Source organism: Megalobrama amblycephala, linkage group LG6, assembly GCF_018812025.1.
Source record: "Megalobrama amblycephala isolate DHTTF-2021 linkage group LG6, ASM1881202v1, whole genome shotgun sequence".
Lineage (NCBI taxonomy): Eukaryota > Metazoa > Chordata > Actinopteri > Cypriniformes > Xenocyprididae > Megalobrama > Megalobrama amblycephala.
The window spans coordinates 27,958,358-27,973,616 of record NC_063049.1 but is presented as its reverse complement, the minus strand read 5'-3'; the positions used below and the strand labels follow the sequence as shown (position 1 = coordinate 27,973,616).

General features: G+C 37.1%; 1 protein-coding gene and 1 long non-coding RNA gene across 3 annotated transcripts in view; one reads left to right on the top strand and one right to left on the bottom strand.

Moving 5' to 3' along the window:
- kcnh3 (potassium voltage-gated channel, subfamily H (eag-related), member 3) overlaps positions 1 to 15,259 on the top strand; it is a 146,658-nt gene that overhangs the window by 2,306 nt on the left and 129,093 nt on the right. The window contains exon 1 of one of the 2 annotated variants that reach the window (XM_048193653.1): positions 2,291 to 2,417. The exons of the other annotated variant lie outside the window; for it this stretch is intronic. The gene's annotated coding sequence lies outside the window, so the exon portion shown is untranslated. Of the gene's footprint in view, positions 1 to 2,290; positions 2,418 to 15,259 lie in introns of those variants that run through there. 2 annotated transcript variants of the gene reach the window in all.
- On the bottom strand, positions 318 to 2,205 carry LOC125270262. Its single transcript, XR_007185307.1, has 3 exons — positions 2,068 to 2,205; positions 1,113 to 1,237; positions 318 to 802 (listed from the first exon to the last, which is right to left on the bottom strand). It is a non-coding gene; the product is annotated as an uncharacterized LOC125270262 (long non-coding RNA).

Here is a 15,259-nt window from a genome sequence, read left to right as displayed (position 1 = left end):
TTTTTCTTTGAAATATGTTAATTTTAACCTAAAATATTGGTGTTGATGTAAAGTTAACTCAACATTATTTTGTCAGCTCCCCTTCACCTGTTGTGCCACACTGAGCTCTGGTTAATTCTTGATTGAACTTAATCAATCTTAAAGAAAGGGATTTATACTTTCATTTTCCCTCTCTCGCTGAGTTCAGCTTGCTGCGTATCTGCTTATTTTAGACATTCTGCGGGGTGATCTGTTCCCTGGCATCCCTAGGACATTTTGTCTCATTTTCTTCCTAGCATCTAAAATAATTACATAATCTGAAGAATAGAAGCAATGTAATAAGATTTTAATGTGTTTTTTAAGAATACATTTTCCTTGACATCTGGAAGGCTCATTGAGGGTGAAAGAGGTTAAAAATCCTTTAAAGAGGGAAAACAGGTGCATCTGTCACTACTCCAGAACTGCAGATGATTGTGAAAAGCCACACTTTTGAACTCTGTAAACCACAGAGAGTGCGTCTGCAGAGATATAGCTCTTGTTTAGTTTGTAAAGTATTTTTGAACAGAAGGGATGAGTAACTTGTGTGCTGTCCGGGTGAGCAGTGGGTGTGTAGGAGGATACAGGGTCGCTAACATGCAGCTTCACGTCCAATATGATGCATGCGACTGTCCAATGGTTGAGGTGGTGTAGTTTAGTGGTTAAAGGAGTATTCTTGGTTCTCGGCATCTGTAGCATAATGTTGATTACCACAAAAACTAAATTAATTTCCACTCTTAAAAAACGGTTAGAGTGAGGCCTTACTGTGGAAGTGAATGAGAACAATCTGTAAACATAAAAATATACAGTTTTAATAGTAGCCACAAGATGTAAACAATATGCATGTTAGCATCATTTAAGTGTGAAAACCCTTTACATTTTACAACTTTGTTGCCATGACAATTAAACTTCATAAACACTGTATAGAGTGACTAAAAATTATTTAAATAATACAGTTTTAGTTTTAAAAAGAAGAATTAATTTAAGTTTTTATAAAATTATAAGCTTTATATTTCTGATATTAAATAAAAAAGGCCTATTTACTACATCACTAGCAATTTGTTATATGTGCGCTAGACCTTTTTTTTTATCTTTACCTGATCTTGATGAAACAGATGAACTGTTTTTATAGAAAACCATGACTGTAAATGGAAAGTAACACTGGAATGAATGGTTGCAGGAAAACACCTTCTGGAGATCCTTTGCTTCGTTGTGGTCGGAGCTGATAAAGATAAAAACTCAGATTAACGTTTGTCACTTTGTCACATCATAAATGGTTAGGATCAGCTGCATTTAAACTCAAAATCAATGATTTTATTCTGCTGTTTGATGCCAGAGAAAAGGAGAGAAAGAGCGTGGGGAGAGTTTTGTGTTGTTGGCGTGCTCCCATTTGAGAGGAGTTCAAAGACAGGCCCATAGAGAGAGAGGAGTGGATAGCTGTAGACACTGGTAAACACTGGACTTCATTAATGCTGTGGGGCACCTCGCATTCACACATTCTAACAGGAAGTGACGGATTCAGCCTATATCAGGTCAGATATTTTGAGAGTATGCATGAGGGATGGATGGATCAATCTTTAAATATGATACTTCTGAAAATGATAGGAGAGGATAAATTCTAAATATATTGATTCTGTGTTTTTTTTATTCTAATGGTTTTTATATTTATTCAAAGGTACATAAATGTAACTTTTTTGTTCAAAATTAACAAAATGTAAATAATGGATCAATATATCATCAATCCTTATTCCAAAATGCGTTTTTGTCTTAGCCTTATTCACTATGGTAAGCCCATAATCCCCCGGTTTCACAGACAAGGCTTAATCTAGTCTTAGACTGAAATGAATGTTTGAGCTGTTTTAACTGAAAGCAACTTGTACTGACATAGTGCCATAGTTTTGTCTCAAAATGCACACCAGTAATGTTTTTTTTTTTTTTTCTAGTGAACGTTTAGTGAATTAAAACCTAATTGAATTAGGCTAAGGCCTCTCCATGAAACCGGGCCTATATGTTTATATTTTAAACCTGACAGGATGATTTTCGCGCGCATACCTCACTCAACCGTGGTTGTCTCGTAATATCCATCAAAGAAAAGTTGCTCCGGTGTCATACAGGATACTTTTACCCGTGTGTGGGATAGGTTAGGTGTCACAACGAGCGAGAAAGTTTGCTGCACGTTAAATTTCAAACCTCCGGGGAACCAGCCGTTTTTTTAGTTTTTTTTTTAAACGCCGAATAGAGGAGAATCTTTTGGCAAAAAGAGAAGGCGACAGAGCTCATGTTAAAACAAGAATCAGCACTGGCTTGGCTTTTTGGAGATGGCGAGAAGTTGAGAACGGGTGCCTTTAAAATGTTGTAAAATCGACGCGGAGATGGCGTTTTTATTAGACCTAACGTTACAGGTGAGTAAAATATTTTATTAAAATTGCCATATGTAGCTCTTTAATAGTGTTCATGGTGAATCTATTGCGATGGGTTATTTCATTATGGTTGTTGTAGCTCTGTGATGGAATTTATTTTCAAGTAAGTATCATGCCTATTAGTTGCTAACTTTAGTATTTCCACCTAATCTGGTTATATCTTCATGAACCCCCCCGTGTTCGTTCACACCTCAGAGCTCAAAAACTCTGTTAAAATGGGCGTGTAAAGCTCTGGAAAAGTGGGAGTGTACAGGGGGGAGAAGAGGGGAGAGAACAACCAATGAAGCACAGACATAGAACACACTCATTATACAGAATAATGAATATTAATATATGAGCACGGAGAAAATGACAACAAACTCCCAAGCACAAGGAAGAAATGCAAAAGAATATTTAAAAGAGCTAATAATAGGCTTCTTTGATTACATTTATGAGCACTGCAGTCTCATGATAAACAACATTTAATTTAGCACGGAAAGAATAAAGAATATAGTTTATTTTTTGCCCATTTTTCTTTGAATTTTCTTATTAAATCAGTCTTTTGTCTATTAGAATAATCATGTCATTGTGTTCAGCCGCTACACCTCTGTATCAGTGTCCAGTTTGCACATATAATTAATCTGAAGAAGACTTGATGAAATATGTATGCATACACCGTGCTGGTTCATGTTTGGTGCAGGAGAATATGTGAAATATGTCTATAAAAACTTTAAACACGGATACTTTATTCTGTATATGAGCTATGATCCACGTGGCTAGTGTTGTTAAACACAATGCGGAACTCTGCACTAAACCCGATCATATGCGCGCTTTTGCGTGTATATCATAACAATTGTATTTTTGATGTGTTCGTATTCAAACTTCAGTTCTGACCGCATCGCGGGGAAAATACAAACAACACTCATGTGCTGCTGTGCTGGGGGAAACATACATAGCCTACGGCTCATGTGTCCGAACGCAGAGGTGAATGAGCCGCACTTTTGTGACATTTGAATTACAGATTACAGCAAAACAATCCACATACACCCAAACTTTTGCTCTGGTCGCATCGCAGGAAAACACATTTTTGTGTTGTAGAACTGAGGAAACAAGCACCAACGATATGTCTCTGAATGACAAGAGACAGAGGCAAGAGAAGCGATACTTCCTCATGCATAATACCGCAATTATAATCTTATGCATACTACAGCGCAGTGATTGGATTCAATGAGCTTTAAGTCATGAATAAATGCAGATACTATTGAACGTCAGCATGTTCGACCAGCACATACTTGGTGCCAACCAGCAATCCGGATCTTGCCACTAGTACACGATGACGTCAGATTTTGTGACGTTGCTCCGACTTTGCTTTTCAAACCGGAAGACAGAAATCGCTCTGAAAAATGCTAAAATAACTAATTTCAACTTTTAAATAAAATTATTGAGTACCTTTAGTGTTTACAATGATGTGCAGCTTATACATATCTGTTCACAGCTCAAAAAATGTGTTCTGGGGATTTATGACCCTTCAAAGGGTTAGTTCACCCAAAAATGATAATTATGTCATTAATGACTCACCCTCATGTCGTTCCAAACCCGTAAGACCTCCGTTCTTTGGAACACAGTTTAAGATATTTTAGATTTAGTCCGAGAGCTTTCTGTCTCTCCATTGAAAGTGTACGTACAGTGCACTGTCCATGTCCAGAAAGGTAATAAAAACATCATCAAAGTAGTCCATGTGACATCAGTGGGTTAGTTAGAAGTTTCTGAAGCATCGAAAATACATTTTGGTCCAAAAATAACAAAAACTACGACTTTATTCAGCATTGTATTCTCTTCCGGAATCCTTTCCATTGAATTGATTCCATTGAATCCTTTCATCTGTCGACGTTGGTAATGCACTTTTACGTCGTTGTTTTTGGCGATTAGGACATCCGCGACATGCACACTTACGCACCATTTAAAAAAATATAGCAATACCAAAATACAAACAATGTAGAATAGCTTGAATACAGCGTGCGTCTCCCTCAGACTGTAAAAGAAGCTCGGGCGCACCGGATAACACGTCAGCAGCGTCACTGTGGAGTCATGAACCTGGATTGACAACAGACCCGGAAGAGAATACAATGCTGAATAAAGTCGTAGTTTTTGTTATTTTTGGACCAAAATGTATTTTCAATGCTTCAAAAACTTCTAACTAACCCACTGATGTCACATGGACTACTTTGATGATGTTTTTATTACCTTTCTGGACATGGGCAGTATACCGTACATAAATTTTCAATGGAGGGACAGAAAGCTCTCGGACTAAATCTAAAATATCTTAAACTGTCTTCTGGGCTAAAAGTTACATATGTACAAGTATATAGCAGAATATAATAAATATTTAAATATATAAATGGAAAATATGAACTTGGTTAGAAAACAGTTATGTAATTTAGAAACTATTTGTCCTTCCATTCACCTTAACACCAGCAAAAGTACTAAAAAGCGCAAGCAGTCAGACAGCATTCAACCACCAAAGCACTCAAACGCAGAGAGCAGTGCTTGCCAGAGGTAATGACAGGAAAAAAGAAGCCTCATTTGGAGTTATTTCACTCCACTACATAACAACAAAGCTAAATGTTTTTTCTTTTTCTTTCTTTTTTAAGTAAAATGATAGAAATTATTAATAAATTGAATCTAAACAGTCTGTTCATTTACTTTGTGGCTGTTCAGTTTTTATTGGCTATAATTCTGTGTTACCCTCAGAAATCATAACATTTATTTTGGAAACCTTGGTTTTGATAGTAGTATGTATCGTATTGAAAATAAAGCCCTAATTCTAAGGGATATCGCTCCACCCATAGTATACATTTATAAATGCATTTATAATTTTGGTGTCTTTCTAAATTATACTGACTGACCTTACAACCATGCAAGATTGATTTTTGTTGTTGTTGTTGTCTACATATATTAGTTCTCTTAAGCATGAAGATATGAGACAGACCATCCTCCGTCTGTCAGAGATGTGTTGATCCCTAGACATCACATTTCTCTGCACATGTAACTCTTGATCTCGATATGAGCTAGCTAAATCCAGCCAGCCAAAGTGTTTGCTGTGTGAAGAGCTTCAGATTCAGAGAGAGTGTAATAAAGGGGGGTTGATTCAGTCTTTGTCATCCATATTCAATCAAACATTTATTCAGAGCATTCAGCATATTTCAGACAGAATAAATGCAGGCCTTTTCATTCACCGATCACACAGCTAATTACACACCCCCTAGCAAAACGAGTGAAGTCATCATAATTAACTGCCTCCAGTGTCAAGAATTCATCTCGGCCTGTCTGAACGTTTGTTAATTCTCTAAAGCAGATGAGAAAGAAACTGAACAAAACACAGCTGCATACACACATGTATACAATCTCGAGTCCAAAATCCTCAGTGTATTCAAATGTATTCTTGATCTGTGCATGGTCCTTTGTTGACTATATATATATATATATATATATATATATATATATATATATATATATATGTATGATAGTCAACAAAGGACCATGCAAAGGGTGCCTTTATTTGATCAAAACTAAAAACAGTGTAATTATTACAATGATTATTGCAATTCAACATAACTATTTTTTATTTTAATTTATTTGAAAATGTGATTTATTCCAGTGATGGCAAAGCTGAATTTTCAGCATCATTACTCCAGTCTTCAGTGTCACATGATCCTTCAGAAATCATTCTAATATGCTGATTTACTGCTGAAAAGACATTAACATTTTGTGGAAACCGTGACATTTAAAAAAAAAAAAACACATTAACAGCCAGCGCAGTATCATTTGTGCGTGCAACTTTTTTTGAATGACTTGCTTTAAACGATCGTCGCACACAACTTGGGAAAAAAAAGGCTGTATGGTGGTCAGTAGACGAGGTGCAGACTCCTTGGTTGACAAGGAGCAGATCCACAGCAGTAGAGGCAGCACAGCCCCAAAACTTTTGAACAGTATAAATTCAATAATTCATTGAACACAAAGAAAATGTATATTCTTTAAAGTTTCTTTTTGAAGAATTCCATTTCTGTGTATCCTGGTCAAACCTCAGCTCCCATATTGATATGGTCAAGGTGCCAGAAATACCCTAATTGAGCCACGGAGTCCTTGTATTAGTGAATCGTCTATATTAATTTTGTTCGTCTGCTCTCTGTAATCAGGTTAGGGTATGTTAACCAGATGGACCCTTTCTTGGCTCCTGCGTGTCTGTGTGTAAGTTGCACAAACACACTCACACACATTTCTCTCACTTAGTCTCTCTTCTCTGTTTGTTCCAGTCCGCCATTTTGGCCAATTTTCTTGCACCTGTGTGTAGCAGTCAGGTCTGTTTGCTCCTTGAGTTCCTCTCTCTCTCTCTCTCTCTCTCTCTCTCTCTCTCTCTCTCTCTCTCTCAGGCTTTCTTTTTCTTTGGGCTGCTCATTAGTAGCTATAAGGCAATCATCCAGAATACCTTAGCAACCACCATGCAGTGCCTTATAACATCTCTGAAGACCTTAGCAACCACCCAGAGCACTCTAGAAGCCACCCAGAACACCCTAGCAACCATCCAGAGCACCCTAGCAACAACCAAGCAATGCCCTAGCAACTACTACGAACACTCTATTTAGAGAACCCTAGGGACCAAAACACACTAGCAACCGCCATGCGACGCCATAATAACTACTCTAAACACTGTAGTAACCCTTCAGAGAACCATAGGAATCGGAAAACCCCAGCAATCACCTATTAATGCCCTAGAAACCACTCAGAACACCCCAGCACCTAATGAATATGTCCCATTAACTACTCTGAACACTCTAGTAACTATTCAGGTAAGCCTTGGAATCAGATCACACTAGCAACCACCTAGCAATGGCCTAGCAACCTTAAGTTTTAGTTCACAAATTGAAAAAATAAATATTATAGCAAATGTTGTGTGTTTGAGAATATCTACCATTGGTAGAATTTAACTAACAATCGGACATGAGCTGGTCAGTGCAGAAACTATGAAGTTTTGCCAGAAACTATTGTTACCATGGTGAATTTTTGTAAGGGATGCAGTGGCTGCATTTAAGAGTAAACCATCCTTTTGCGGAAGCAGAGAGGGTAGCAGCAATCAACAAAATGTCCATTTGGTGTTTTCAAGGCAGTTCAGCACAGGCTACGCCTGTCTCATGAAGTTAGCATGATGGTCTAAGTGGAAGACTGGTTTTCTATGAGAGTTTTTGTGTGTGTATGGCTGAGAGTCTCTCCCCAGGGTGGTGTACTGACTCCATGGTTAGGCACAATCTGCCTCTCATTATAAAAGGAAGAAGAAAACATTGGCCACCGGTAAGACAACAATTCAAAAAGAAACAGAGAGAGAGAGAGACAGGCTGTGAATGACCTAAGAGACATGTCACATAGAGCATTCTGTGCCAATACAAGAAGCTTCAAAATTGACAACCCTGTCAGAACCCTTTGTGTATTATGAATGTGAGGTCTGTGTGGAAACACAGACCAAATATTCACTCAGTTGTGCAAACACTCAGTACACACTCTGCAGAAAGAATGCAGCAAGAATAGCCAATAAGTTCAAAAATACTACTAAAAAAAAATATATATATTTACGACTCTCAAATTAGATTCAAATTTTACACCATTGCGCAATAAGACAAGTATATGAGGCAAATAAACAATAATATTTTGCACAATAATAATTGTATTATATTATATAAAATTTATGAACATTTTATTTTATTGTTTGATATGTTGAAGACTCTCTCAAGTAAAGGACATGTCTATATCTATTCAGTAGCTGTGTTATGACCCGACTGTATTTTAGTAGAAAACTCGGAATAAAAAAGTCACATGTAACCAGGGCAATCGGAATGATTTGGCCAAATCTGATTAAAATTTAATTTGGATTGTAAGGGGTGGTTTTCTAACCCGATCAAGAAGACATGTAAACACTTGATTGTATTGAAAACCGAAACTGAAAATTACTGCGCATGTGCAGTGAAGTGGAGATGCCGTAATGACTTATGATGTGTGGAATAAGATGTTGTTGAATAAAGTGTCATAAATGACTGCTGTGTCATTTTAAAATTCTCTTTCCACTCATCATCTGTGAAGTGGAGCAGTACAACATCACACCAGTCCTTGTTTCAGACTCTCATCCACAGACGCCTTTGTTTTGGGCGTGGGAATTCGGGGTGTTTTTACTACTTAATAAATATAAGCAGCATGGCACAAATGTTAATTCGCTTGTCATCTCCTAATTAGGACCCAAAATAGATAAATATGAAGTCTGCAAAGATGTAGGAGAGTATGCGCAAACAGTGGGAAACTCTGCATATTTGTGCAGCGTGCCCATGTCAAAAAATAAATTCCGTTTTGAAGCTTGTGACATATAAATGTGCACATCAACCCGATCACTTTATTTAGCATTCATAAACACTACGTTCGGATTCATCAAACAAAAGGTGTCCATGTAAACCTAGCTAGTGTGTACTGTATTCATTCACTGAATAAGGGGCTAAATCTGACTAAACGCATTCTGTCATTATGTATGAAGAGGCAGACAGAGACTTGAGGGGAGAAAGCAAACATCAAACTGAGAGACACCGAGCCTGCTGTGCGGTGTATTTCTCTGAAAAATTATCCAACATCATGACACGTACATAAACACTTACACATGCGAATGCGTCGTGCAACAGGCCGCGTTCCTTTGACAGCTAGAGTTTTGCATTGACTCTAATTTGTTTGAATTAATGAACTCCTTTTCACTGGTCTATTGGCAAAGCAGTGACAAAACTTCCCTAATTAATCAATAAAGGTTTCCATTTACTGTGGCAATCTGATGCCATGCAATGTAATTAATTCAGAGCGTATTCTATGAAACTTTTGTGCCATTAAAACTATAAAAAATAACCAGCAGGCTGCCTTCGGAAGTGAACCGATAACTGGTATGAGACTCATTACTTTGATACCGCAGTGTCTCTGATGCCACTGGCAAACCGACTTCAGCCTTGCAGGAAGTTACAGTATGCTTGTTAATATAACAAACAATCCTGTGGAATACATTCAATAAAGGGACTTGAGATTATTGTGTATTATAACAAGATTACAGCAGCAGGACATTAAGTCTTGTCATGATATCTGGTAAACTAGACAAATAATGTTAGTAATGAGTTGCAAAAAGACACATCATCTTTTGTTTACTATCTTTCTGATTTGTGTTTTAGGTCACTTATAACAGCTTTCAACAGGTTTACAGTAGGCTGAAGAGCACTAATTCAGTGCTTGCCGATTTTATAAACTATATAGAACAATACATTTTCGAAATTGAGTCGCTTTGTTTTGTTTTGGTCTGTCAAGCTCTAGAAGGGTAGATATGTAGAGGCATGTCAAAGTGCAGCAGAAAAATCTCTTGGGGTCCGATAGTGTTAAATTCTGAAGCTAATGCAATATTGTAGATTTACTTCAAACAAAGGCTTTTAACCATGTCCAAATGTTTTAACCAATAACCAAGTGTCAGTCATTGATAGGAGTACTGTAGTATACAAATAAAAGGCTTGTAGAGAAGAACTTTAGAATCACTTGACGGTCTTCAGGCACTACTGGATAACCTGGCTCTTTTTGTTTTGGCATTGCTTCAATCATAATGAATCCTTATGTATAAAAACTTCTAAAGCTCTTTCATGCCCAGGGCTGCGAATGCTGAGGGAGTTAGAGAGAGTATTCAAGGTCATGACTATTGGTATTTCCTTGGTTTAACTTTGTACCAGCAAATAGGTTGGGTATCTTGACTGAAATTTCATCAGTTTTTCTTCAACCTTATTATTTTTATTTTAACATAAGACATAATTTCATACAGCTCCAAATGTGAAAATAAAATTTCACTAAGCTGTCCCAGCATAGCAACATAAGCTCGTACAATGGCATTAAGTTGGGGGTGGAACTACCTGTTAAAGGATTAGTCCACTTTCAAATAACATTTTCCTGATAATTTACTCACCCCCATGTCATCCGAGATGTCCATGTCCTTCTTTCTTTAGTCGAAAAGAAATTAAGGTTTTTGATGAAAACATTCCAGGATTATTCTCCTTATAATGGACTTCGATGGACTGCACTGTTGAAGGTCAAAATGACAGTTTCAGTGCAGCTTCAAAGGGCTTTAAACGATACCAGACAAGGAATAAGGGTCTTGTCTAGCGAAACGATCAGTCATTTTCGAAAAAAATGTAAATGTATGTGCTTTATAGACACAAGTGATCGCCTTGTACGTGCTTCCGTCAAAACCGCATTTTCTTATTCTTCAAAAAGCTTACGCTGTACTTCCTACGCCTTCCCTATTCTACTTATGGAACGAATGCAGCACCAGTTCCATTTTTTCCGTAAGTAGAATAAGGAGAATTATAAGGAGAATAATTCTCCCTATAGAGGAGAATAATTATAAGGAGAATAATCCTGGAATGTTTTCATCAAAAACCTTAATTTCTTTTCGACATCTTGGATGACATGGGGGTGAGTAAATTATCAGGAAAATTTTATTTGAAAGTGGACTAATCCTTTAATGACCAAAAGCAGACAGGTCAAATAAGTTTTGACTTTTTTTTTTTTTTAAAGTCATTATTTTTGCAATTACATTGCACAGAAATGACAAGCTTCCTTTAGTCCCCTATAGACAACATCCCTCATATGTCATTTATTGAAAATGATTAATCATTTCATCACATTAATTAATGATAGCTACGCCAGGTCTGCCAAACAAGTTCTATGTGATTTATACATAAATATTCACATGGTTTGCCTATATCAAGATCAACAAAACATGCACATAATTGCAGTGTGCAATTATATTAGATTTATATTATTACACCTGCACCTGTTAAATCCTGTTTTTAGCTTGCATCTCCCTGTGAGTCAAGTTGCTTCTTCACAGATGGTGGAGGGAGGTATTTGTGAACGATCCGGAAAGGGGTGTTTGAGGTGACAAGAAAAGTGGAAGTGACAACCACAGGTTTGTCATCCAGAATCAAAGTCATCTTCATCCTTAAGAGCAAGAACAGTGCAGCGGTTCACTGGCAATATTTACAGGTGATCTCTCACATAAGGAGCTTGTTACAGGATAGTAAAACACTCAAATTTGTTAGAAAGCTTTCAAGAGTGTTGAGAATACTGTCCAAAAGCAATAGGACTTTGCGCTGTTTGTGAAAACATGTCTTTGTACAGTACATGTTTCCAAACAACTAAAGCGCTGACAGGCTGTTGTGGAAATCTTTCAATGATTCTTACTGCTGTATTTGTTTGAATGATTTGTTCAAAAAGACTGATTCAAATAAGGAACAAATCAAGTATTATATTTGAATGAGCCACTGTATTTTTCACCCAACCATTTCTTTCTGAAACATTGTTTTATACAGGAATGAAACAACGCTATTTTGTGTTGCTCAGAGACAAACAACAGCTCAGCTGTGACTTTAGTTTTGTTGCCAGAGCAAAAATAGACCAGTAACTGGCAATATTGTGTCTGAAATGTCTGTTAATATTAAGTTTTTGTTTATTGAACAGTATAAAGCAATATCGCACTCTTAATCATGCTTTCGATGTTTCATGCAATCAATACAATGATATTCATATGACAATAACACATCATTTTTAAGTGTGGCTTAAACAAACAAGCATTTTTTGGAGATCACTGTACATTGATCATTGGTGCATTTATAGTTTACATTTATTTTGCACTGTCTGTCATATTAGTGATATTATGCATTTAAGATTGTGTGAAGTGTTGTCAGAACGTGTATATGAAAAACTCTCAGGGGACAGAGAGGTGCTAGTCTTATGCTTTTCAGAGGGTAATTTTCATCGCTTTAGTGTGTCATTAATAGTTAGAGTGGTTGCCTTGTTCAAGAGATGTGTTACATAACATAACCTGCTGTTGATTTGAATTAGACCCATGGTGACTCCAAATGTCAGGCATCTCCTGCCTTCACTACCCACGCTTTCTTGCTTTGCATCCCTCACTCAACACGCCCCTTTGAGGACCCATAGGGATGTGTTATTCTGAATGACATGAGCCATCATGTCAGACCCTCAAACTGAAGTACTAATTAGCTTTAGCAGTCCTTGAGAGTAATTCCTCCTTGCTTCAAGGCATCTGTTTTACTTATTTCTGTTTGGAGGGAATATGTGTGCCGTTATGACAAAGTTTTATGAAAGGATGTGATTTGATTCCATTTATAATTCTTTTCCTCTTTGAAATGAGGTTTAGTTTAAAGTTTAAAGGAAAAAACATGTAAATATTTTCCCTTAGACAGAATAATCCACCAGTATTAGTTATACAGTCTTCTGTGAAACAAAACTGTCTGGCACATGGAACAAGTTAAGGCATTCGTTTTTCTATCTTCCCAAAACATTTCCAGAGCTTTACAACTTTATGGATGACTCAGACTTCATAGAATAGAATTAGAAGTAACTTGGCCATCCCTAAATGGTGAGTAAACTGCAGAAAAACCACTAAGCCTCAACTAAGCGCTTGCTGTTCCCTCGTTTGTGCGTGTCTCGCTGTGGCCGGGCCTCGTCGAATCAGCCAGTAATTGGCCCCGCTTCGAACACGGGCAGACACTTACCGCAGCAGATGGAATTCGCTTGATTAAATATCCTCAGCTCCATCAGGGCCGAATGTGCCGTGAACCGTTTCTCCTTAATACACACACCAGCACGCTGGAGAGAACGACCCTGCAAAGCCCGACGGCTTTGCGGAGATCATCACTTTGGTTTCGATTTTTGAAGATATATGGAAAGATTTTTTGCCAACTTCTGCCATGCAGACCTCTGTTCCTCTCTTCCGGGTCTGAATGCACAATAACTTAAACATGAGCCAAAGCAGGGCCTTAACCACCACATACACCATGTTGTTCTTAAAAAAAATTAAATATGTCGTTATACCCATTTAAGGATGGACAATGAATTCAGCACTAAACCAGTTTGTGGCCTAATGTCGCTGTCCATGGTCCTGTTGAGGTTAGTTCTTTTGAATACGAGGGTTATACATAGTATTAACTTATGAAACTTGTTCCATAACAATGTCATTTTTACTACATCTCATTAATAGAATTTTGTGGTGGTTTAAAAAAAATGGCTGACTTGTCTCGCTAAGGCTAATTTAAATAGCTTGCATTTCATGTATCCTAAATACATACAATTAAGTAACATTTTCAGCTTGACAGTATATGATTAACTACAATGGATGTTTACCTTTATGTCTTTATTATCTAAAAATGGTTGGTCATGATGGAAATGATGCTACTGACGGAAAATGAATATAAATATTCAGATTTTTAAAATAGATTTTTATAGACTGAAAGTCTGGCCTTGGGACAAAGATCAAACAATTAAAATTATATTGACAAAATCATTTTGACTTATCTAAAGCATTTAAAAATTTGAATAACTGTACATTAAAAGGAATTTGAAGGCATATAAAAACTTCTCTGAGGCAGTTTTAATACGACCTTCAAATAACTAAAAGAAAAAATAAGCAGAAATCTAAACACACACACAAAAAAAAAAATGAATCAACCTCTAGGGCATTCATTTGCCTATAGTTGAAGAAACGCCAATAAACACAATTGTTTTTGTATGAGAGATTCAGGAAGAATATTTTAAAGATCTTTTTTTTTTCTATTTATGTGCTTTTCCTGAAACGATCACATCAAGGTGCACGTTAACTCAGTTATTAGGGTTCATAATGTGTGCTGGTCAGGTCAGGTTGCGTGTTCAATGAGTTTGACTTTCCACTCGTGAAAGCTTTCTGCTCTTTTAACTGCAGTATTTATTGGTAAAAATGATAGAGTTCTAGCTGCGTTATGAGAGCACATCAAACAAGAGTGCCCTTTTAAAGACACTCGGTAGACAGAGATTTTATTGTGCAGCTGTGTTGTATGTTCATATTTAACATCAGTGTATGTGTATTATGCATGCATTGCACAAATAGCTGGCCTATGGGTTTTGTTTGTGTGTGTATGTATTCAGGTGAGGTCACTGGAGGAGTGTTTGCTCCAGGATAAAGTGACCACACAGTGTGTATATTTACACATGCTCATTCTCTGATGCTGTTTAATGACTTCCTTGAAGGCAAACCAGTCACCATAAAGACTTCACATTTTATGGCAATACCCAGTAGTGGCATTAGGCTCCAGACAGCATGAATTATTGAAGGATAATAATTTATGAATGCCATAGACGTTTGGAGCTCGATTGTTTTCGCGTTTGCAATTATCAGCACTGAGTTTGTTATGATGTGTCAAAAATTACAGCTATTTATTAAAGACCTTTGGTGAAATTTGTTCCCTTTGAACTCACTTTAGTTTGATCTTGCTATAATATCTCCAATTTGCATTTGCATTACACACTTAAAGGTCCCGTTTTTTTGTGGTTTTTTGAAGCTTTGATTGTGTTTATAGAGTGCAATATAACATGTGTTCATGTTTCGCGTGTAAAAAAACACAGTATTTTTCACATAAATTACTTATCTGTATACCGCTGTTTCCACTGTCATAAAAACGGGCTGATGACTTCCTTGTTCTATGAAGTCCCTCCTTCAGAAATACGTAACGAGTTCTGATTGTGCCAGCGGTTCCTGTGTTGTGATTCGACAGCAGCTTAGTGCACCTTGCCCGGAAAGGTCACGCCTCTTACCATAACGTGGAGATGCATGCGCTCAGTGTTATTGTAAACATAGTTTTACATGTGGATTATAATTTTTCGGGAACCGAATTAAACATAAATTGTAACCATTGATCTCTAAGTAAAGCGTCCCTGGGAAGGCCAAACAAAGGTGA